Below are 27,546 nucleotides of genomic sequence, written 5' to 3'. Positions count from 1 at the left end.
CCAATTTTAGTATATTCTTAAACGACTTGGTGAATACTTTTACACGCCTGGAATACGAACACGACCTCAAATCAACGATGAATACCCAAATTGCAATACAGAAATTACCTTATAGCCAACTAGTTGACTGGAGCAAACATTGTGCACAACATCAGATTGAATCTCCCTCCATAGAACAGTTCGCCGAATGGCTCTCTTTGACTGCTCGAACCTTCGAGAATTTGGAAACTTTTTCTCGAAACAAGCTGGGCAAAAATGACTCACCAAATCCGCGGAGCAATCTTTCACAATATGGGAACAATCACCCTAGATATGATCAAAACCAAAACATCAAGATATGTATCCACGCAAGACAAGATTTCCGACATGCAGACAACTTCAAAATTTAACAAAAAACGTAGTCAACATCAAAGGCAGTTCAAGAGTTCCAGAAATCAGCAGCAACAATTAGAAGACCAAAACGTTCCTCAAACCAGCAGAGCTTCAAAGTGTCTGTTCGAGGACGGCAACCACAGAATATACATGTGCGAAAAATTTAAAAACATGTCCGTTAAGCAGCGTAGGGACGCCATCTATCAACTCAAAGCCTGTTTCAATTGCCTGAAAATGGGTCACTCTTCAAAGGAGTGCCCTTCTACGCAGAGTTGCAGAAGTTGTAACAAACGTCATCATACACACTTACACGATGAGTCTAGCCAGTCAGCAAACTCAACACATTGCAGTACCGCTGGATCATCAGAACGTCCTTCACTCCTTCAGATACTCCCCGTAACACTCTCAAGGGATGGTGAGTCAGTAAACTTGTACGCCTTTCTGGACAATGGAAGCGTCGTATCAATGATGTTAACGAAAACTGCCTCCGCACTTGGAATCGTTCTTGACAAAAAAAACAACACACAAAATTGCACAAAGGAATCCATGGAACAAAAAGTGTGTCATTCACCAACGTTAACCTTTCGATTAAAGGAATGAGTTCTAATCAAACTTTTGATATAAAAGACGTTCAGGTTTCGGCCGACATAGAGTTTCCCCAATAAAATTTAGAATGGATTCGAAAAGTGTGTCAGGAATTTGATCACTTGAAACATATTTCATACCCCGACGTTGACATTGATCTCATTGAACCTAGATTCACTTTGGTCCTCCAAATACCGCAAGAGCTATTCAAACAGAACTTGGATGGACTGCGTCAGGGAAAACTGATCTGCTACAGTGCTGCAAAATTGAGTGCTGCAAAATTGACGACACTCTGTATAACGAAGTACTCAACTAGTACAAAGTTGAAAACTTGCCGTCCAATAAGGACGTCACAAAATCAGAGACCGATAAACGCGCATCAGACATTTTGGAATCTACTGTAGAGTTCAAGGAAGGACGATACCATGTTGGGCTTTTATGGAAAAACAAACCCGACCTGCCAAATAACTTCACTTTAGCCTTCAAAGAACTCAACGCCCTAGTTAAGCGACTAGAAAGAGACCCGGAATTGTTAGAGGAATACACGAAAACAATCGACGAAGATCTGAAAAAGAATTACATTGAAGAGGTTCCCTTAGATAAAGCGACTCCAAACATTTGGCACATTCCGCATCACCCTGTCATAAACCCTAACAAAGCAAAAATAAGAAAAGTTTTGAACGCAGCATCAAAATATCATGGTGTATCATTAAATAACCAACTCATGTCAGGGCCTGACTTGATGCAAAACTTAACCGGTGTTATCTGCAGGTTCAGGCAGAAAAAAGTTGCGATATCTGCTGACATTGAAGGCATGTTTATGCAAGTAGGTGTTCGACCACATGACTAAAAGTTTTTAAGATTTCTGTGGAAGAAAGGCGAAAAGATAATTTGCTTCCAATTTAGAAGGCACATTTTTAGAGCAAGGTGTTCACCGACATGTTGTAACTTCGCCTTGCGACGAACAGCGGAGGACAACTGTCAGCAGTACCCTTCAGCAGCCAAGGCAGTCTTACGTTCCTTTTACATGGATGACCGGTATTAGGCAACAGACACAGTCGAAGAAGCAATTTCCATTTCAAAAGATCTGATAAATTTACTTTTGCTAGGTGGTTTCAATTTAACCAAGTGGTCCTCCAATTCACTTGAGACAATGAAGTCAATCCTTAAAGAAGACCAGAATCCTAACGATACAAAGGAGTCTACCATTCTACCGCCTATTCCAAAACTCGGAGAAACAGACGAACAGACATCAACATAGGATACCGAGAGAGTATTAGGAATACAGTGGTCTGTGTCCAGAGACTCTTTCGTTATAAACAGCAAAACAGCAAAACATTTTGAAGAGTATTTCATCCATCTATGACCCAATTGGGTTTATTACGCCCTTCACAGTGCGGTTAAGAACAATCATGCAGGACGTCTGGCGTTTAGGAAAACAATGGGACAACCTTTTACCTACAAGTTTTGATGCAACCCTGAAGTCTCTTATGACAGAAATCAGAAACATTTCCAGCATCGAAATACCACGATTTCTGTTCGAGGAGAAAAAGACACCTAAAGAATCAACTCTTCATATCTTTTGCGACGCTTCTCTAACAGCAATGTGTGACGTAGCATATTTAAAAACAGAGTATACAGATTCAACTTGTTCAATCAATTTTATAATGGGAAAAGCAAAAGTTGCCCCAATTCGACAGCAAAGCATACCTAAACTAGAACTGGCAGCAGCTGTTATCGGAGTTCGGGTTGCCTTCTTCATAAAGCAACAGCTCGATGTAACAATTAGCAAAACGACATTTTGGTCGGATAGCGCAACGACCCTACAATGGATTTACAACTCCAAAGAAAGACACAAAATGTATGAAGCAAACAGAGTTGCAGAAATTCTTGAAACAACTTCACCATCAGACTGGCGTCATGTTTCAGGTGTCTTGAATCCAGCTGACGACGGAACAAGAGGGTTGAAATTAAACGAGTTCAAACCGGATTGTCGTTGGTTTAAGGGGCCACTTTTCTTGAAACATGACCCAACAAATTGGCCTCCGACAAAAGTGCCAAATTACCCTTTAGCAGCTTCAATGGCTCTCTCAAGGGCAATCCAGCCACTCAATGACCCAAAATGGTTCTCAAGCTTTGAAAAACTTAAACGCGTTCTCGCATTTGTAATTTTGTTTATCAGCAACCTCAAAACTACAACGAAGAGTTTCCACTTGATCATAAAGACAGTCAATATGAGCAAAATTTATGTACTTAGACAATCACAAGAACTCTCATTTGAGGAAGAGCTACATTGTCTTCGCAAAGACCAAAACGTTCCAGCACACTCAACAATAAAAAATTTCTTGCCCTTCATTTCCGACGACGGAGTTATAAGAGCTAATGGACGTCTTGCCAATGCAAATCAACTGGAAGAAAACTTACAAACCCCAGTAATCCTAAGTGGCAAAGAACAAATAACTTTTCTTATGCTTAGAGATATTCACAACCACAATGGACATACATGAATCGACCATTGCCGTTTCATTGTTCAACAGTCGTTTTTTGTAATCAGCCTTCGCTCCAGCATACAAACAATAATCAATCGATGTTTCCATTGCCGACGACAAAAAGCAGTAGCATTGCAACCTCAAATGGAACCCCTGCCAGACTTTAGAATTCCAAATACTAAAAACTTAATTTTTCAAAATACGGGTGTAGATTTCTTTGGTCCTTTCGCTATAAAGGCCAGCGACAACTTGTATCCAAAACGATACGCTTGCATCTTCACTTGCCTTACCACCACTTGCTTCGTCTAGAACCAGCTTACCATTTAAGCAGTGATTCCTTTATTCAAGCGATACTGATGTTTACTGCCCGTCGAGGAAACCCTCACCTCATTGTCTCTGATAATGGTAGAAATTTCGTTGGCGCTTCTCGTGAACTCATTACAAAAGTAAACCAATTCGACCACCAGGAAGTCAGTGACCGATTACTAAAAGAGACCATCGAATGGAAGTTCATCCCACCATACGCATCCCACTTCGGAGGAGCATGGGAAAGACTCGTGCAGTCCTCAAAACGAATTCTCTACTCAGTGATTGGCTCTCAAATGTTGACCGCAGAAACATTTCACTCGTTCCTAACTCAAGTCGAAGAAATCCTGAACAGCAGGCCTTTGACTTACGTCCCAGACAACGGTTTGTCTTATCAAACCAATCACGCCTAATCATTTCCTTATCGGTCGACCTCACAAAGGTTTGCCGTCAATACTGTCAATCACTAAAGATTACAACAAGGACTGGAAAAGATGTATTACCCTTTCACATAAATTTTGGACACGACTCCTGCGCGAGTTCATACCCACAATGGCTAGGAGACCCAAATGGATAAAAGATCAGAAACCCCTCGAAGTTGGTAGCCTTGTTTGGATATTGGAAGACATGACTCCACGAGGTATTTGGCCCGTCGGTTTTTTTTGAAAAATTGTCTCACAGCAATGATGGAAAAGTTAGATCATGCGAAATCAGAACTGGGTTCGAGAAACAAACAAGACCAGTAAACAAATTGGCACTAGTAATTGACGACTAGGAAACGGATCACAACGTCGAAACAGGACACAAATTTAATGAACAGTAACCACATTCACAACTTTTAACAAATCATTAACCCTTTAGGTTTTGACTACAACGCCAAAACGAGGGGGACTGCAATGAACTCATAAAGAACTTGACTTTTGAGCAGTCAGAACCATAATTTGAATAAAGAACGTGCAAATTGAGTAACACCAAGATAACACACCAAAACAATATGAATTGATGATTAACAACTTTAAGCAGAGTTATAGATGTAGTTGATGACAGGGGGACTACATGCACATTTCAGGTACAATTAACTGCATTTGCAGGTACTTGCAGGCACCGTGCAGGTAGTGTGCAGGAACGCCAAACTACATGCACAGTTCATGTAAAATTACCTGCATTTTTAGGTAAATTTACCTGCACGTTTTTTAGAGTGTGAAAGAGAAATGACCAGCAAAAGGTGAACTCACGTTTTAGCAGCAGTTGATTTATTGCGAAAAAATTGAAAAGACAACTCAGCCAAAGAAAGACTTATACATGCTGTGTCAGACTGAACTTTATAAACTCCAATACAGTCATTATTTGTTTGTAAAGTAGAATGGTAAAGTAGAAGCCTTGAAAAATGTTTCCTCTTGAAAACTGATACACGTTTGTTCCGAAATACCAGATTTATGAATAGAAAGACCGGGTCATTGTTCTGAAATACCAGATATATGATTCGACTTACCGGGTCATTAACTTCTTCCGGGTCCGTGTATTTAACGACCCGGAATGACACCCCCCCAGACGACGTTTTGTCGAGTCATAATTCTACCACCTCGCCCCGGGTTGTATAAATAACTATGAGAGACAGGGTTTGGTCTGAAAATGTAAACACGGATCAGCTGGTCGACATGTCTACATTGGGTTTACTATCAAAAAAGAACAGAAATTATTCTATGGCTAAATTTTATGAATAAACTTGATCAAGTAAATGGTTTAGCATGAATAAATCTTGACTCTTAACTTTTCCTTGGTTATAGGTGGTTTCTTTAGAATTGACATGATTTGCAATTATTGAAGGGAGGCGGCTTAACTAATGCTAAACATGTAGTTTCCATCAATTTTCTCACTGTACTTTCATGCAATTCCGAGTGTACTGAGAAAATTTACTTCTAACCTTTTCCTCAAAATACTAAAGTATAGCGAGCAAGAGGTGCGACAGGTGTTAGCTGATCTAAATTGGTAGAGTTGTTTTGAAGATTTGTTGTCGGATGTAATATCTGCAGTTGTATGTAACGGGATGACCACCGTAAATGGTTCTTGGAAACCATACGTAAGACCATGAATGGTTCTTGGAAACCATACGCAACACCATGAATGGTTCATGGAAACCATACGTAAGACCATGAATGGTTCTTGGAAACCATACGTAAGACCATGAATGGTTCTTGGAAACCATACGTAAGGCCATGAATGGTTCATGGAATCCATACGTAAGACCATGAATGGTTCTTGGAAACCATACGCAAGATCATAAATGGTTCATGGAAACCATACGTAAGATCATGAATGGTTCATGGAAACCATACGTAAGACCATAAATGGTTCATGGAAACCATACGTAAGACCATGAATGGTTCTTGGAAACTATACGTAAGACCATGAATGGTTCATGGAAACCATACGTAAGACCATGAATGGTTCATGGAAACTATACGTAAGACCATGAATGGTTCTTGGATACCATACGCAAGACCATAAATGGTTCATGGAAACCATACGTAAGACCATGAATGGTTCATGGAAACCATACGTAAGACCATAAATGGTTCATGGAAACCATACGTAAGACCATAAATGGTTCTTGGAAACCATACGTAAGACCATGAATGGTTCATGGAAACCATACGTAAGACCATGAATGGTTCATGGAAACCATACGTAAGACCATGAATGGTTCTTGGAAACCATACGTAAGACCATGAATGGTTCTTGGAAACCATACGTAAGGCCATGAATGGTTCATGGAATCCATACGTAAGACCAAGAATGGTTCTTGGAAACCATACGCAAGATCATAAATGGTTCATGGAAACCATACGTAAGATCATGAATGGTTCATGGAAACCATACGTAAGACCATAAATGGTTCATGGAAACCATACGTAAGACCATGAATGGTTCTTGGAAACTATACGTAAGACCATGAATGGTTCATGGAAACCATACGTAAGACCATGAATGGTTCATGGAAACTATACGTAAGACCATGAATGGTTCTTGGATACCATACGCAAGATCATAAATGGTTCATGGAAACCATACGTAAGATCATGAATGGTTCATGGAAACCATACGTAAGACCATAAATGGTTCATGGAAACCATACGTAAATCCATGAATGGTTCTTGGAAACTATACGTAAGACCATGATTGGTTCATGGAAACCATACGTAAGACCATGAATGGTTCTTGGAAACCATACGCAAGACCATAAATGGTTCATGGAAACCATACGTAAGACCATGAATGGTTCATGGAAACCATACGTAAGACCATAAATGGTTCATGGAAACCATACGTAAATCCTGGAAACTATACGTAAGACCATGAATGGTTCATGGAAAACATACGTAAGACCATGAATGGTTCTTGGAAACCATACGCAAGACCATAAATGGTTCATGGAAACCATACGTAAGACCATGAATGGTTCATGGAAACCATACGTAAGACCATAAATGGTTCATGGAAACCATACGTAAGAGCATAAATGGTTCATGGAAACCATACGTAAGACCATGAATGGTTCATGGAAACCATACGTAAGACCATGAATTTACCATACGTAAATCCTGGAAACTATACGTAAGACCATGAATGGTTCATGGAAAACATACGTAAGACCATGAATGGTTCTTGGAAACCATACGCAAGACCATAAATGGTTCATGGAAACCATACGTAAGACCATGAATGGTTCATGGAAACCATACGTAAGACCATAAATGGTTCATGGAAACCATACGTAAGAGCATAAATGGTTCATGGAAACCATACGTAAGACCATGAATGGTTCATTGAAACCATACGTAAGACCATGAATGGTTCTTGGAAACCATACGCAAGATCATAAATGGTTCATGGAAACCATACGTAAGATCATGAATGGTTCATGGAAACCATACGTAAGACCATAAATGGTTCATGGAAACCATACGTAAATCCATGAATGGTTCTTGGAAACTATACGTAAGACCATGATTGGTTCATGGAAACCATACGTAAGACCATGAATGGTTCTTGGAAACCATACGCAAGACCATAAATGGTTCATGGAAACCATACGTAAGACCATGAATGGTTCATGGAAACCATACGTAAGACCATAAATGGTTCATGGAAACCATACGTAAATCCATGAATGGTTCTTGGAAACTATACGTAAGACCATGATTGGTTCATGGAAACCATACGTAAGACCATGAATGGTTCTTGGAAACCATACGCAAGACCATAAATGGTTCATGGAAACCATACGTAAGACCATGAATGGTTCATGGAAACCATACGTAAGACCATGAATGGTTCATGGAAACCATACGTAAGACCATAAATGGTTCATGGAAACCATACGTAAGACCATAAATAGTTCTTGGAAACCATACGTAAGACCATGAATGGTTCATGGAAACCATACGTAAGACCATGAATGGTTCATGGAAACCATACGTAAGACCATAAATGATTCCTGGAAACCATACGTAAGACCAGAAATGGTTTTTGGAAACCATACGTAAGACCATGAATGGTTCATGGAAACCATACGTAAGACCATAAATGATTCCTGGAAACCATACGTAAGACCAGAAATGGTTTTTGGAAACCATACGTAAGACCATGAATGGTTCATGGAAACCATACGTAAGACCATAAATGGGTCTTGGAAACCATACGTAAGACCATAAATGGTTTTTGGAAACCATACGTAAGACCATGAATGGTTCATGGAAACCATACGTAAGACCATGAATGGTTCGTGGAAACCATAAGTAAGACCATGAATGGTTCATGGAAATCATACGTAAGACCATGAATGGTTCTTGCAAACCATACGCAAGACCATAAATGGTTCATGGAAACCATACGTAAGACCATGAATGGTTCATGGAAACCATACGTAAGACCATGAATGGTTCATGGAAACCATACGTAAGACCATAAATGGTTCATGGAAACCATACGTAAGACCATAAATAGTTCTTGGAAACCATACGTAAGACCATGAATGGTTCATGAAAACCATACGTAAGACCATGAATGGTTCATGGAAACCATACGTAAGACCATAAATGATTCCTGGAAACCATACGTAAGACCAGAAATGGTTTTTGGAAACCATACGTAAGACCATGAATGGTTCATGGAAACCATACGTAAGACCATAAATGGGTCTTGGAAACCATACGTAAGACCATAAATGGTTTTTGGAAACCATACGTAAGACCATGAATGGTTCATGGAAACCATACGTAAGACCATGAATGGTTCGTGGAAACCTTAAGTAAGACCATGAATGGTTCATGAAAATCATACGTAAGACCATGAATGGTTCATGGAAACCATACGTAAGACCATAAATGTTTCTTGGAAACCATACGTAAGACCTTGAATGGTTCATGGAAATCATACGTAAGACCATGAATGGTTCATGGAAACCATACGTAAGACCATAAATTGTTCTTGGAAACCATACGTAAGGCCATGAATGATTCATGGAAACCATAGGTAAGACCATGAATGGTTCATGGAAACCATACGTAAGACCATAAATGGTTCTTGGAAACCATACGTAAGACCATAAATGGTTCTTGGAAACCATACGTAAGACCCTAAACGAAAGTAATGGTTCCATCTGTTCGCCACTCTTTTCCCATCAATCTTGTATGGAATCTTTGAAACCATAAACAAAACCATTTATGGTTCTTAGAAACCATTGCAAGAACATACAAGATATTTTGGCGCTTCTTGGATGGAACCATTTATGGTCTTACGTATGGTTTCCAAGAAACTTTTGGTTTCAGAGAAGGGTCAAACCGGGTAGTAGCTTAGTAACTTTTTAATTGAAGCTCAAATTTTATGTCTTCAACTCAACTAAATGTAGAAAATTGGATTAGTTTTTCGTCTAATGAGGTATGAATCCTCTCTGGTAGATCAAGATGTGATGAAATCTAAATTGCTGCAACATTTGCGCTATGGAAATGGGCTACCTGATATCCCAGTTAGAGGTCCAGACCCAAATTTGCTTCTGATCAGACGTTCCAGACCAAAATTATCTCTGATCAGACTTTCCAGACCAAAATTATCTCTGATAAGACCTCGCAGACCGAAATTATCTCTGATCAGACTTTTCTAGACTGAATGAGTTCTGATCAGACTTTCCAGACCGAAGGAGTTCTGATCAGACCATCTCCAGACCATGGTCCAGACTCAAATTCAGACCATTGCCCAGACCTTAATCAGACTATGATCAGACCCAATTTCAGACCCAAGTAGCCTCTGATCAGACTCAGTCGAGACCATCTCTCCAGCTGACTACTCTGATCAAAAATACTCAAAATCGGCATCGTCATCCCTCCCGTCCTTTAACCACAACACTTAAACACTTAAATTGTCCTCTCCCCCCCTATCGAGTTGAGCTCCCCTCTCATCAGCCTTCTTCTCAACCCTAACCCCATCGCTTGACCCCCACCCACAACACACACACACACACAGAGAGAGAGAGAGAGAGAGAGAGCGAGAGAGAGAGAGAGAGAGAGAGAGAGACACAGACAGACACAGACAAACAGACACAGACAAACCGGTTACTCCAACGCACACACAAAACTTACACACACGTTGGTTGAGATTTTACTGGAAAATTAGCTATAAAATAAACGATTTGCGATGAATTCGAATTAAAATGTTAGACCTCTGATCAGACCCAAGTGCACTCGAAGTCGCCTCTGATCAGACCCAATTGCGCTCGAAGTATCCTCTGATCAGACCCAAGTGCGCTCGAAAAGATTATGATCAGACCCAATTGCGCTCGAAGTCGCCTCTGATAAGACCCAAGTCCGCTCGAAGAGGTTAGATCAGACCCAATTGCCCTCGAATCCGCCTATGTTCAGACGCAATTGCGCTCGAAATTGCCTCTGATCAGACCCAAGTGCGCTCGAAATAGTCTGATCAGAGAAAGATTCTTCTTATGAAAAAATTTCTAATTTTGCTATAATATATTCATTTCAAAAAAACGGATGTTTGCAGTATTTAATTCATCTAAGGAAAAATCAATTATAAAAGTATTGCTAAATTAAACGAAACCCAACTGTTGAGAACAAATTTTATTTAGTGTACCTTTTAGTGTATATTTATGACTCAATGGATGAGTTTAGACAGCTTTCCATAAAAAAATCGTGGTCTCCAGTTGATCAAAGTTTCTTCTGAGGGGGACCGGCCCCTGTTATCGGCTGGACTCCTGTTTTCTGATCAGAGCCATCGGACTTTATATGAGTCTCTGATCAGAACGCTGCTTTATGGCTGCCTCCTGGCAGAGCCAACATCTCTCATTAAAAACAAAAAAAAATGGAAAAAAAATGCGCTCGAAATGGTCCCTGATCAGACCCAATTGCGTTCCAAAGCATTTCTGATCAGACCCAAGTGCGCTCGATGAGGTTATGATCAGACCCAATTGCGCTCGAAGTCTCCTCTGATCAGACAAAAGTGCGCTCGAAGAGGTTATGATCAGACCCAATTGCGCTCCAAGTCGCCTCTGATCAGACAAAAGTGCGCTCGAAGAGGTTATGATCAGACCCAATTGCGCTCGAAGTCTCCTCTGATCAGACAAAAGTGCGCTCAAAGAGGTTATGATCAGACCCAATTGCGCTCCAAGTCGCCTCTGATCAGACAAAAGTGCGCTCGAAGAGGTTATGATCAGACCCAATTGCGCTCGAAGTCGCCTCTGATCAGACCCAAGTGCGCTCGAATCCGCCTATGATCAGACTTTTCAGACCAAAATGACTTCTGATCAGACCATCTCCAGACCGCGGTCCAGACCGTAGTGCGCTCGAACTTCCGAAAAGACCCTGTAATTTCGGTCTGGGAACACACGGGTGTGCGCTCTACTGGGTCTGATCATAACTCAATTTGGGTCTGGACCTCAACCTGGGATAGTATTAAGAGTCAAAGAGTGCTAAGTTTTTGAAGTCAATGCGCACGTTATTCGCTGTAAATTGGAACTGTGATGGAGTGCAATATGTAAGATCATGCTTGTAAATGAGGCTGTATGAGATAAATATTTAGCGTTGAAGGTTCATTCATTTTTAATTAAAAAAAACTCTATGCCCTATATCTAATATCAATTGCCTCTAATATCCCTGTATCTAACATCGACTCTCTTCTATTTAACCTAAGATCATATCTATGTTGGCCCTCAATATCATCCAAAAAGTTTTTGTACGTTTGCTCATCTGGAGGACTGCCGGCGCTTGTGGGCTGTCCAGAGCCGTAAGAGCCCTACTATGTTGATTTTGCGAGGTCATTAGGTTGTATTTTGTTTATTGAAAGCCTAATATGAACTTCACCTCATTTTGAAATTAAATTTATGGCCAAAATCCAGTTGATACCTGATCAGACTATCTTCTCAGCACAACATGACTTGTTACGCTCTAAATCAGGCGTCCCTAGAGACAGAAAAAATGCTCTGGAGGTACACAAGTCTGGACGTGTTCGAGATATTTGTATAATTGAATGGTGACAATAGCAATTTGGCACCCAAAGATCGTGCTTTCAATCATACACATCCACGGTTTTTTTTTCAAGCAGCAAACTTTGGTTGATTACTCGCTTTCAATTAGCAGTGACAATTAGCAAAACATTGTCACTTCAAAGTTTGTAATCAACCAATACTTTTTGCTTGATAGAACCGTTGGGCGTATCTGGTTTTGAATCCAAAATTGTTATTGTCACCATTTAACCTGTAACCAATGTAGAAGAGCACCCACAGACTTTCAATTAGGCCAGGATCAGATTCTTGGCAATTGTGCTGCAATGAAGTTCGACTGCTGCGAAGAGCGAAATCAGAGCCTGTCCAACTGCTGATCATGGATGATTCACTGAATATTCGTCAATTTTCTCTCGCTAGTTTTACGCAAACACACACACATAATGCCACGCACTTAATATCTGGCCATGGAAATGTATTTAACTTGTATCATATAATAGACTTTTGATGCATTAATTATCATCAAGAAAAATATCGAGGTTCTGACTATTTGAAACTCTATTCTTTTCAATAGCGGGGAAAACAAGGAAAATATTTAGTTTTCAGCTTTCCTTAAAATCTTGTGATGCACATGGTCGCATCAAAAAATCATTTTGAGCTTTTATGATTTTTTATTGCTCCCACTATTTGACCTGCAATTTTCAAACCACGTAATATATAAACAAAATTTAAACCCTGTCGGCAAAGCAAACATGCAATCGAAACGACTGAGCATGTTTTTGATTTTTCTAGCAGAATCTGTTTTTGTTACCTGTTTTTATTTGGTTTGTAATATTTATTAAAAAATACTTCTGGTTTTTAGCACGTGCACTGTTTGATACGAGAAGTACTCTTTAAGAGTTTTATCTTGTTAGAGCAATACAGTGCGTGGAAAACGGTCGAAAAATGCTTTCTTTACTTCTTGTTTATTTTTTTGCAGTTTTTATAATGTATTGATTGAAGTTGCTTACGTTTTAATTTGCGTTACTGACAAACGCTGATTTTTGTTTCAATTTTGTGTCTCAATGGTGGCTGAATTTTTCGGAACAAACGGTTCTTTCAATCAAAAGGTTGTCACATTCGAAGCATCCACATAGAAAACGTAATCTTCAATCTGGTTGTTGTTTGAACTTCAGATCAAACAAAAGCATTAAACGTTGAATCTCGGCCCACTAGTTGCTGCCCAGCATTTTTTCTTCTTTTAAAAAAATAGTTTTGAAAAACAGTTTTTTCTCAAAGCAAATATACTTACTTCTGACGGCACAAATTTCAAAACCGATTACTGATATTTACGCAAGCAGTGGAAAGACAATTAGTGGTGCTTCTCTCGCCTCCCCGTGAACTAGTTTCACTTAATCCTTTTATTCAGAGCATCCTATCATACAATCGCGTGATTACTTTTCTTCTTCTGATAGGACTAAACGGACTAGTTGTTCGAAGAATCCAAAAACGATAGATGACGCACCAGAAACTTCTAAAACGTGTCCAGATGACGACGTATTACGATGATCGCAACAAGACAACAAATTATGAACCATTAGGCGCTTGATGTACAGAAGTCTGGACGTGTTCGAGATATTTGTATAATTGAATGGTGACAATAGCGATTTTGCACCCAAAGATCGTGCTTTCAATCATAAACATCCACGTTTTTTTTCAAGCTGAAAACTTTGGATGATTACTCGCTTTGAAATAGCATTGTTTGGAACAGGGTCCCCGGTCAAAACATTGTCACTTCAAAGTTTGTAATCAACCAATATTTTTTGCTTGATAGAACCGTTGGGCGTATCTAGTTTTGAATCCAAAATTGTTATTGTCACCATTTAACCTGTAACCAATGTAGGAGAGCACCCACAGACTTTCAATTGGGCCAGGATCAGATTCTCGGGAAGTGTGCTGCAATGAAGTTCGACTGCTGCGAAGAGCGAAATCAGAGCCTGTCCAACTGCTGATCATGGATGATTCACTGAATATTTGTCAATTTTCTCTCGCTAGTTTTACGCATACACACGCATAATGCCACTCACTTAATATCTGGCCATGGAATTGTATTTAACTTGTATCATATAATAGACTTTTGATGCATTAATTATCATCAAGAAAAATATCAAGGTTTTGACTATTTGAAATTCTATTCTTTTCAATAGCGGGGAAAACAAGGAAAATATTGAGTTTTCAGCTTTCCTTGAAATCTTATGATCCACATGGTCGCATCAAAACTCATTTTGAGCTTTTATGATTCATTATTGCTCCCACTATTCGACCCGCAATTTTCAAACCACGTAATATATAAACAAAATTTAAACCGTGTCGGCAAAGACAAACATGCAATCGAAACGACTGCGCATCTTTTTGATTTACCTAGCAGAATCTGTTTTTGTTACCTGTTTTTATTTGGTTTCCAATTTTTATTGAAAAAAATACTTCTGGTTTTTAGCACGTGCACTGTTTGATACGAGAAGTACTCTTTAAGAGTTTTCTGTTAGAGCAATACAGTGCGTGGAAAACGGTCGAAAAATTCTTTCTTTACTTCTTGTTTATTTTTTTGCAGTTTTTATTATGTATTGATTGAAGTTGCTTACGTTTTAATTTGCGTTGCTGACAAATGCTGATTTTTGTTTCAATTTTGTGTTTCAAGGGTGGCTGAATTTTTCGGAATAAACTGTTCTTTCAGACAAAAGGTTGTCACATTCGAAGCATCCACATAGAAAACGTAATCTTCAATCTGGTTGTTGTTTGAACTTCAGATCAAACACAAGCATTAAACGTTGAACCTCGGTCCAATAATTGCTGCCCAGCATTTTTTCTACTTTTAAAGAAATTGTTGAAAAAAACAGTTTTTTCTCAAAGCAAAAATACTTACTTCTGACGGCACAAATTTCAAAACCGATTAGTGATATTTACGACAAGCAGTGGAAAGCCAATTAGTGGTGCTTCCCTCGCCTCCCCGTGAAGTAGTTTCACTTAATCCCTTCATTCAGAGCATCCTATCACACAATCGCGTGATTACTTTTCTTCTTCTGATGGGACTAAATGATGGACTAGTTGTTCGAAGACATCCAAAAACGATAGATGACGCACCAGAAACTTCTAAAACGTGTCCAGATGACGACGTATTACGTTGATCGCAACAAGACAACAAATTATGAACCATTAGGCATTCGAGAATCGGTTGGACAGTTTCTCTGTACATTGCCTTCTCCCAGAATTGATTTTAGGCTCAGTGTACCGTCCGAAGTTTGAATTAAACTACAGCTGAAGCCAATTTTCCATAACTGCCGTTGTCTCTGGTTGGTAGTTTAATATCGTCCTCCACCAATACCCATGTATGTATCCACACACTTGGCTGTTCAGTAGCAGAGAATTTTTTATCTTAAATTGAAAGAAAATCTGGCAAAGTTCAATCTTTACATTAACTTAAACTGATATTCCGGCAATATCTTTTTTTCTGTTATCGTATCAATTTTGGTCAAAACCACACTTACGAGAACTCTCTGACTCATCGCTTCTGGTTTGGCGTCAAAACTAATCGATAGTTCTATGGGTTGACAAGCCTTACTAAATTTCCTCATTGTTTTGATCGGCTCTCATATAATTTTTAAGTAGACAAATCGTCGCAGTCATAACATACCGCCAAACAGATTCCAAATGCATATCATCTTTGTTATCATGACTGAATTATCCCCAGTCATTATTGAATTTTTATCGTGTAAGATCTGATAAGATGCTGATCAAAGATCTTTATCGTGTGAGATCTTATCTGGTCTTACACGATCAAAACTTTTCCCCACGTGAACTTTAATCTTGTAAGATCTGATAAGATACTTATTAGATCTTATAAAATAAAAAATTCAATTTTGCAGAATTGTCATCTTACAAGATCTGATAAGTATCTAATCAGATCTTACACGATAAAAGTTCACGTAGGGCAGAACTTTTATTGTGAAAGATATGATACAAATCTAAAAAGATGAGTCATCGCATTCCGAATGTTTATCTTACAAATTCTTATAAGAATCTCATAAGATCTTACATGATAAACATTCTTTATCAGGCAGAATATTTATCTTGTAGGAGCTGACGAAAGTAAACTTTATCGTGTAACATCTAATCAGACCTGATAAAAAATTTATATCGGTTAAGACCTGATAAATTGTCTTACAAAGTCTTAGTCGGGCGAAGCATAATCTTATAAGTACTTATAAAACAATTTTGTAAGAAATTTGTAAGATCTTACACGATTAAAATTCTCGAATGTCTGGGGTGGAGAGCTTTTTAATAATTTTACAATGACAAACTATGCACTGCTGAACAAAAATTCCCAATTTAAGTCAGAAAATTTCGTTTGAAATCAATGGCGTAGTGTTTATTATGAAAACTTTGATATTTTTAAGGAGAAACGTGTTTTTTTAGAGAGTTTTTGTACTCATTTTTTAGAGACTCGTGGAGAAAATCAATTTTATCTAAAACAGGAAGACCAAAACGGCCATTTTAATTTTGCCTCTAACGGAATTCGGTTTCAACAAAAATGAATACAAGAAGTTGAAATGTTTTTTGAATTAAAACAGCAAAGTTGGGTGTTTAAATTAGTTTGGGAGAGCTATTTTGAACCTCCCCTCATTATAGTCAATTCGAGGCGTGTGACCCTAAGTTATATTGTTGTACTACGAATTAGCAAAGAATCTCATGGTAATGCGAAATCTACTTGCTAACTTTTGTAAGTAGACTTTACGTGAAATTTACTTACCACTTGAGCTGGACAAATAAAAGCGTGGATTTGTAATAGTTTTAAATAGTTTTTATTTGAAAAAATTACAAATTAACCTTAATTCATGCGCTTGACAATTGTAATTCAGTGCATGCGCTAATTTCGTCAATATATCTTATCTAATGTGTATAACGCTAATTGTATATATGAAAAAGTAAGTTACATGAATTTGAACTTCGTCAATGCTGATTCGGCAAAACTGCTTCACCTTGGTTTTCAATCCTTCGCCGGTACATATGCAGGAAATCTGAACTATATTTACATTAAATATAAAGCTTAGTTGTAAAAAGTGTGAAATTTTGTTACCAAATTTGTGAAGTTTAATTACCCTAATGTAATCATCTTAATAATAGATATCTTTAAACTCTATATACTTTTTTGTCTTTAGGATAAAAATCAGAAATTTACACAGACTGTCACAGGAACGAATTTGCTTTCATCAAAAATAATATTCGTTTAAAAAGAGCAGTTCATAAAAACACGTGTCAAAAATCGATAGGCAGTAGAGCTATAAAATCAGAAACAACAAACATATCGTGAAAAAATGGGAAAATAAAGAAAATCAAACAATTACATTAATGTGAATTAAAAATTTGGTTTTAAAAAGAGTCAAGTAAATTAGTAGGTTAATATTGATCAGAAAATTTTTTAATTCGGGAAAAATAGAAAACAACAAAAAAACAGCACATTTTTAATGTCTGAAACTGACATAAGCAGCAAATTGTTTCAAGGATTATGACGAAACAAGCCAGGTTTTTCTTGAGTATGGTTTTCGTGCTTGACGTAAAATGAATGCATGACAACAACAAAAATGAAGCGTAGGGACCAGATAGCAAAATTAGAGATTTTTTTTGTTTCAGAATCAACATCCCGACTAGAATATTAATTTTTTTTTGCAGGAGGCAGTAATCATTTGGTACCCAAGCAGGCTGACTAAAATCCATTTTTTGCCCCTGGTTGTTTAATTTCCGAATGTCTAATAAGCAGATTTTCGTGTTTTGCATTTTTTGTGGAGAGCGGAATCGTTTTTGCTATCCCCGAGTTACGTAGAAACCAAAAATGAGCGTTTTGGTTTCATATAGAATCTCCGTTTATTGAAGTTATTTGAAGTTCAATTACATTCAGTCTGAAGTGTGATCTAGTTATGTAGAAAAAAGAATAACCACCGTTTTCTAACTCTCATTGATGTTCTTTAAGATAAAAGATTAATATATCAACCATTGACTTCTCTGTTGAAAACTGAGGTCTCACCTAATTCAAACTTTGGAGCCAACCGCTTCGCATTTACTCAGTTAGGAATGAACTTAAGAATAGAAATTAGGGCTTGACGTTGCGACAAAAAGTGTTGTTAAGAATGTTTTGCTCCATTTCTCCATTGAGCAAGTGAGAGAGGTTTGAGAATGGCCTTCGGAGACAGTGTTTTCCTTCAAAATGTAACTTGTTCTTTGAAATTTCAGTTCAACTAAGTAACTGCCCAACCTCAAAAGACGCAATCTATAATGCAAACTGTTCACATGTCGCTTTAAAATGGGTCCAATTTCCGACTAAAAATGAAATGCTGAGGATTGTATTCGGATGAGCTAAGTGCCGCCTGCAATTCGTATGTGAAGTATTTGAAAATTCTTTCCGAAATGTTGGATGGCACTGGAGAATTATTCCAAAAGCAGGAATCAAGATGAATGGGAATTTGTTGTTAATTGTCATGTTTTGCAATTTTCAATGGTATGCTTTTAGCTTACATCTTTTAATAATTCGTATATTGTTCTGTGAAGACAAAAATGAAATAAAGTTGAGTTTTTAAAGGAAGCGTGTAAAAAGAAACACTTGTTCAAATTCGGATAGCAGCTTCTCTCTTAAGGCGAGTTTTTCTGCAGGAAGTTGATGCAATCGGAGCACTAAATATGCAGCACAGTTATATTATGGCCCCCGCTTTAATCTACTTTCTGTTTTAGGATTTGATGTCAGGCCAGGAAACGACAGTAAAGCAATCGAAGAACGAGTAAGAATATTTTGCCGGCAGGTTGACTTTTTGTTTTGACCCTACTATATTTCGTAGTTTTTTTAGCACTCATGAAACGAAAGCGACTTCTACCGTTCTGTTTCTTAAGTTAATTTTTTTCTCGAAAAGCTCTAATTAAGAGTAGTAGGTTTGTGAAGTTACTATCCAGTCCAGTAGTTTTTCTCTAAAGATAAATTCTGGGAACAATTGTGGAATTTTTAATAGGGTAAAACCTCCACCCTAAATATTCAGGTTCTAAATTGTCAATAAAAATTTCTGAATTTTTGCCAAAAAATTGAATCAAGAGCCCGAACTTATCTCGCATGACAAATCAGCGCTGAATAATAAAAAAATCTCAGTCTCAATTTTTTCAGGAGCATTATTCTGATCAGGTCCCAGTTTAAAATTTTTAGTCTGAGAAATATGCATCTTATTAGTCATTCGTCTGGAATTAGGCTGCGCATGCTTTTAATTTAGTCTGCAGTTGATCTGTGAATAGCATATCACCGAATGAACTTAAACTGAGCATTACAAAATGCCGACTGTCTTTTATTTTGACAAGAATTGTTCAAGCCTGTAACTTAGCTGGCTATGATTATGGCGGGCTTCTATTTAATTACCCACGCAATTACCCATTTATTTACTCAAGTGGTTATCTAGCTCCTGTTTCTCTAAGATTCTGTTAACGATGCCTCTCATGATGCTCGAGTTTGGCTAGCAGGAAAACAGCATGCACAATTCAATAATTAATTAGTGAAGAAATATGTAAAAAAGAAGCAAATCATGCGTTTTATCAAATACAAGCACTGATATATCACAAAAAAATAACAAAATCTCCAAGTTAGTCTGTAGAAATCCAGTAGATGAATGGTACTGAATTGGTACTGAAACCACTGATGTTTTCAACTCATTCGTTGTACTGATGCTTTCAAATGATGCTTTAAACTGATGCTTTAAACTGATGCTTTCCAACTGATTATCTGTCTTCAACGGGGGTAAGTTTACCCCACATTCGCCGCTGTGTCCACTTACCCATTCCCGCCTTCTTTTCCTTTTCCCAGATGGGTGTGAATGTGAATACTGTATCACAGTTGTTCACTTGAAGTCCAGAATAATGTCACACTTACGGTATAACTTTAATAAATGAAACGAAAAATGACAGATTTCCAAAATTCCATCAATTATCAATCTGAAAGGCAAAAAGGGACGCAGAACCAAGGTTCAGATTTAAAACCAAACTCATTGTACGAAATGTGAGAACAGTCATTAAATGATGAAAGGGATCATATGATGAACAGGGATGACTAAAAGGGATGATGGATGACTAAAAGAAGTTATATTCAAAACAGATAATGAGTTATAACTAATGGGTTCAAAAAGATCAAGCTGTCAAACATAAACAGTCACATTATACAATACCGCAGTTATCTATTCATTATTACAAAAGTATCCGAAGGCAGAGAGCACTAGTACAGCCATATGTCGGTACCCTTCACCAAATTTATCGAAATGAAAGGGACAGTTATTTCTAAAATCTTCACGCCTGATAACTTTCGCGCTTTTTAACAAGTATCCCAGCTGATTGCGGAAAAACATGTTGTTTTTTGACACAAGTTCTACAGGAAGGACCTTGCGTCTCATATGACCAGCAAACATGACTTTGGTTGGCCAAATTGCATCTCGAAACTCTTTGTATTTTCTACAAATGTAATGGATAGATTTGTACAATGCATCGGTATCGCCAACAATGACGAAAACATGCGTGTACTTGTAGCTTTTGGAACAAGACTCATCAAATGATCACAAGTACGCCCCCCTTCGCCATCATAAACAGGTCTACAAAAAAACTGTCAAAAATCGTTGAAAAGAAAAATGGGGCAAAAAAAAATTTTACGTATACCTATATTGCTCCAACAGTTGGTCCGCCTCTAAATGTCTCTTTGCAACTCTGAGATTTGAGTCTCCAATTACCAGAAATTGCGTCTAAACATTTAAAATTAATTTTTAAAACAGAGAAAACAAGGAATGTCAACAAATTTTTTCGTTTTAATATGATTGATTGTTGCATTGGATTAGAAAAGTCGTTAAGTGGATCATACATAAAGTATTTAAAAAAATTGGAATCAACTTATAGACTCGAACATAGTATTAAACATGTTGAAAAAATGCTGACATATTGCTTGACTGATTGATAATTTTGATTGTTGTCAATTTTGAAAGTTTTTGTGAAAAAAATGCGGAAAATAAGTTAAATTAAAAACATGTGATTTAGCCATATTGATTGAAGTTCGACTGACTGAGTTTTGTGATTTTTTAATACGGTGCTTATAACGGAAACATACTCTGCAGCAAGTTTGAAGACAAAATGAGACAAAACAAGATGATGAAAAACTAACATCTGATCAAAGTGTGTAAAAATTGAGACAAATTTCCAATTGAATTGTGACTAACCAATTGAATTGTGACTAACGCACTCCCAGTTATGACAAAGAACAACGTACATCGGCCTGTTCTTTTCAGCGATTTCAAATCTGTGAGTTTATTTGAAATAAATCACCGCTATATAGATCAGCGTTCGGAATTTGTTATGAAAGCCCAAAAGTGGCTCTAAGCAAGATGGTTGCTATATGTTTGACTACTAATTATTGGCCGATTCCGAACACTGTAACAAGTCTCCGTCATAAAAAGAGAGCTTAAAATATAAACAAGGAGGCTCGGTAATGTGTGTTCGCACATTAAGTTCCGACCCCACTCATATACACTTCACTTAATTGTCTACTAAATAAGGAAGAGACCAAAAAATTAACATGTCAAAATATCGTTCATCAAACTATTAAATAAATAAAACAATCTACGTTAGAGGGCCTAGGAGACCTGTGACCACCATAATATGACCACCAGAAAAGACGGCGATAAATATCAAATAATTTCAAAAATTAAAACGACCAAAACTCGTTGTCCATTTTTTGAAAATTATTAATAATCAAATCAAAATGGCATCAGATAAAACTTATAGTAGGAAGGTTGACCTGTACTTCATTAGAAAAACAATGAACTTTTCCTCAATGCGACTTGTTATCAAGCCGACAAGACATGAGCAAAAGGGCAAAGTTTATAAACAAAAGCACACACACACACACACACACACACACACACAACCCACACCACACGAGTTTTTTTAGACAACAAATTTATCAAACTGTTTCCGTCATTAGACTACGAGTTTATCACCACTCTTTTTTCGCCACTGTTTTCTTAGTAGCAGTTGCGATAAAAGTGTGTGATAAACTCGTAGTCTAATGCTGAGTTGTTTTTCCAGTATCAATCGGGCATTAAAATTTATTACACTGGCACTTTATTTAACTGCTATTATCGCAACAGGAACACGTGTTGATAAATATCCATTATCGAAATTGGAAATGATTAAGAGTAAGAAGTAGCACTCGCTTACTCTCCTTTGAATAGAAAAATAACGGTTCACGCCTTTCAGAGCAAACATTTAAAACTGAGTTTCAAAATATCAGCACGCGCGTCTGAGGGTGCAAAGGATATGCAACTACTAAGCAATGCATTGTTTCTGCCTGAAAGCACTCCATAGGCAATTAAATGGAATTGAACTGATATAAGTTATTGAATCGTGGCCTCCAACGCAAAACGAAATCTCATAAGCTAATATCTTTTCAGTCGTTCCTACTCCACAACACCTCTCCCCTCCCCCATCCACCATCCGCACCTCCCCGCACTTTATCGTTAATGTAACGGTTTTCGCTCAAAACCGTAATTAAGTAAAGTTAGCGCTATTATTCATTGGGTTGCGTGGGGCATGAAGTGGAACGACTTCAGATTCGACTTTTTCTTCATTATTTGTATTTTAGTGGATATACATAACAGCGTTCAGCTACAAAAATACCTATTGGGTAACATCAAAGATTCTAAATCTAAAAACTGAAAATCCTTTAAAAGCTAAAGCGACATTGAAAAGACTAACACCATCAGGATTGCTATTCACATCTTCCCCAAACTTGACCGACGAACTACATTGTGATGACGATTGTTGGTTTCTATCATCGGTTTCGTTTTCTTCATAATTTGGTTGCATTTGTGGGTTATTCAATCCCTGAACAATTCGCACAACTTTTCGGGGAGCTTCGTTCATAATGAATGATTCTGTGAAACCGATTAATATTGTGAAGATTTGTTGTGAGTAACGTATGGTTCTTTGGGTAGTGAATGGTTCTTTGAAACCGATAAATATTGCAAGGACTTGTTGTGAGTAACGTATGGTTCTTTGGATAATGAATGGTTCTTTGAAACCGATAAATATTGCAAGGACTTGTTGTGAGTAACGTATGGTTCTTTGGATAATGAATGGTTCTTTGAAACCGATAAATATTGAAATGATTTGTTGTGAGTAATCGTTAATTCACAACAGAAACAGAAGCATCTGAAAACAAACGTTTTGCTAGAACAATTCACCTTAAATCAAAATTAGTCAACGCAAATCAGCCACCTCCCCAACCTTTGATGTTTGGGTGATAAGTGGAACATCTCCCTCAGTTCCAAAATAATGTCTCTAAGCCTCCCCCCTCTCCCCTACCCCCCCCCCCCCCCTTAACCCCAAACAAGCAAAATCAGATCCACACAAACTGATCCCCATCTTCTCATCCCTTTGACGTTCTTCTGGCTGGTACTTGATCATTCGTGATCACGTCTTCACTTTGACATAAATCGAGGAAAAGGAAAGTTTGCGTGGAACAGGTTAGTAAAAGTGCGGGCTACAATGGGGTCTAATAACTTTGCTTTCAGAAATGAAAAGATGGCGGTTTCAAGGCAACACTTGCTAAAATAACTGCATGAAAAAGAGAAGGCGCAAGAAACATATAGGAACCACTCTCGGTCGCAGCAGATAACTAAGGATGATTATTGTTTGGGGGTGGTAGATGGGGGCGGGGGGGGGGTTGGGCCGGTTGAGGGGGGAAGGAGGTTTGGGGTAGCTACGTCTGGAGTACCATAGTCACTGAAAAATGATTTGTTACTCTGATTCGTTGCTGAAATACGTAAAACGCCATTTTATTAATGCCATGTGAGTAATGCATTTAATCAATTCGAAAATTTCAATTGCCATGAAAGCACTCTGAACAGTCTGATAGTGAGTCAGAATTTCACAGTCTTACCAGCGTACAACCAGACTAAACTTTTTCCTGAAATGATTGCGGACAGTCTGCTTCAATCCATGCTCAGCCGGAGGTCAGAGAGTGAAGCGCTGCGCTTTGTCTTAGAATAGACTGGTTAGAATTGAGAGTGCGTTTGCACTGGAAATATTCTGTATCAGTAATGCTTATAATTGAGATATAATGATGCAGCTCTGAAATACACTGAGAGCAAAGTCCGGGAGTCAACAATGCTCTTGTCTTAAAAAACATCAAAAAATCTGTTCTCCAAAATTTGAACAAACTTAAGCACAGTTCACGAAAATTTAGGCAAAAAAGAGGAAAATGTGAATAAAAATGATATAAAAGTAATATTCACAAAAATCAAAATATCGATAACTCGGTCTAGAAAACGAACTTCATGAAAATCCTATTTAATTCCATATTCAAAGATCTGTTGACCAAAAAACACCCATTTGCGAATCCATTTGAGTGTTGAGAAGAAGGTCAAGTGGGATGTAAGTTTATCCACCGCAAAATCACATTTTGTCGCTGTAGAACTCGCCTGAATACTGCTTCGAAATTAAAAACAACAGAAGAAGGGAGGTATGGCTATGATGACGTATAAATTAGTTCAGAGGACATGAACCAGTCTGCTCTCCAATCGGTGATTACCAACTGTCTGTCCTATATACACGCAAATTAGCTTGTGTGGAAACTGAGTGTTATATTGCTGAGAAGCACTTGGGGAATATCTTTCAAAAGATGCGCAATTATATCAAAATATGCATATATGTGGATTTGTGTGTTATTGCAATCTATGTGCCACCTTTTTGCCTGATTTCTTGGTGCTTTGTTTTATTAACGCTGTGAATAATTTTAAAGTTCACATCATACTTATTCTCGTGTGATGGCCATTGTTGAAACATTGTTTTTAAGTATATAGGCAACTGATAGATTTAATCCTATGTGGAAAACTTGTTTGGCAGACAAAAGAAGATATTGTTGACCAGATAATCTCAAAAGAGCGTTTTCAGTTGTATTTAAGGCGAATATGTGCTTTTGATAGTGGATATTTTGCAAAATTTTTAAAAAATAAAGTAATATTGGGATTTAGTGTTTTACCCGGACTCAAAAAACAAATTTGTGTTTGGAAGGGTTTTTCGATTCCTTTATTTATGATGGTAACATGGTTGGTTCTGCGAGGGAGAGGGAGACGGGGTATCTATCGATGCTGATTGGACACCAAGTAACTTTTAGGCAGGAAGTAAGCCGTTGGAGAAATGGCAAATATGTTTGTATCAGAGGATATTTTGGAGTAAAAGTTAGCGGCATACTCGTTCCAATGTGTGGACTTGAAGTGAGGTGGGATTGAATTGCTCACAAGACATGCCCCTTCCACTCCTCCCTTCTGTTTCTGCTCGGGTACGCTTCTATCGCTAGATATGGAGCTAAAACGAGGAATGATAAAAACTCCGATAGCAAGTATGATAGTAATAATTGTTTTCAGCATTGTCTTTCGAAATCTTGGTTGAAACGTAAAGTTGAAATATATCAATTTCGAATTTATATCTTCCATCTTTCAGACAACTGTCTGTCCAGAAATACAAGCCCTTGAAATCCCAGATTAAGTTGTATAATCATAATACAGATGTAGACATGTATGCCTGATGATGATGTGAGCAGAGTTCTTTCGGTCTCGACTTCTGATTACTTCGACTCTGATCTTGAGTTACTTTTTGACAAGTTTCATTCCGTCTCATCAATTTTTGAATCAAGGCAAAAAAATAAAAATTGGGGTACAAATGTTTTAGGAAATATCTTTGAAGAAAATTATTGTTTATTAAACAAATTACAAAACGTAATTCAATGAAAAGAAAATTTAGCCCGGATTCAAAGTCTTGCAAGAATCTTAACCGGGCATCCTAGCATTTTTATTATAGTTATTGTCATTATCTAATTGACACGGAATTCGTTTTCATGCGACACCATACATAACAAGTAAAGACCTTGCACCATCCGCATCTGAAGGGTTGTCCTTTTGAAAAGACAGAGTGCTGACGTCAGCAGAAACTCTTCGTGAACAAGTGTTGATCCACAGTGAGAAGTCAAATCAAATCTGCCCGGAGTCTCGTTATCTGCAGCTGGAAGAAGAAGGGGTAAGTGTCCGCTGTCTCCCATCCGTTTACTATTCCTCGTTTCCCAAGAATTTCCTCCTCAAAAGAATTTGTGTGATGAAAGAGATAGAAAACGACGATGGTCAGCTGTAGAACAAAAACTGGTAAACAGTTCTGCATTTTCTCTCGAAAAAATAAAATCTGACAATTTTTCGTTTCACAAGCTGACAATGTACATAGAAATAATATTTGCATCAAACAAACAAAATTTGGTTACCACAATAACATGCCTTAAATAAATTTATTATCTGATTTCAGATAAAAACATTTTTGAGAGCGAATCTGAAGATCAGAAGAAAATATTTATCTCTTGAAGCTTGAAAAATTAAGTCATGAAAAAGTGTCAACTTTTGTAAATTTATGAGTTGTGAGTTATGTTGTTCATTACATGCTTCTATAGGTTTAAATTATATCCCTGCCGGGTGTCAACGCTTCAAAACGCAAAACTATATATGATTGGCGGTGAGTGAGTTGAATTTATGTAAGATCTGCGCTTGAGCGTAGATCTTACAAAAATTCAACGCATTCATCGTCAGTCTTACAATCAATCAAACTCTGAATTGAACTTAGCGTATGTCTTTCATAACTCTGCTTTGATTTTACCGTAGATCCTACACAATTTTGCGTTGAATTTACCGTAGAACTTACACAATTTTGCGTTGAATTTACTGTAGATCGTACACAATTTTCGTTGAATTTACCGTAAATCTTACACAATTTTGCCTAGAATTTACCGTAAATCTTACACAATTTTGCGTTGAATTTACCGTAAATCTTACACAATTTTGCGTAGAATTTACCGTAAATCTTACACAATTTTGCGTTAAACAATTTTACCGTAAATTTGGCAATTCGCAATATTAAAATTATAATTATTTTTAATTGTAATTACCAACACTTTTCTACGACAAGTGGGGACAAGTTGCCATCTCGCCATAAATGTCATGTCGTTTTGTGTGCTTTGAATGAAAAAAAATAACAACGTCAACAAGACTTTCGCTGATCCACAAAAATGGAAAAAAATCAAACTGACTCTGAAACTGCAACGTTGAATTATTTTTGTGATAAACAGAGATTCGTTTTCTTGAGTCCGAAAAAAATGTAAAACATTTTTGTTTTGGCTTCACAAAAATTAGTTGAACTGTTCAACTG

The sequence above is a fragment of the Convolutriloba macropyga genome, chromosome 5 (genome assembly GCF_964194025.1).
Source record: "Convolutriloba macropyga chromosome 5, txConMacr16.3, whole genome shotgun sequence".
In the NCBI taxonomy this organism is placed as follows: domain Eukaryota; kingdom Metazoa; phylum Xenacoelomorpha; order Acoela; family Convolutidae; genus Convolutriloba; species Convolutriloba macropyga.
This window is presented reverse-complemented; position numbering follows the sequence as displayed.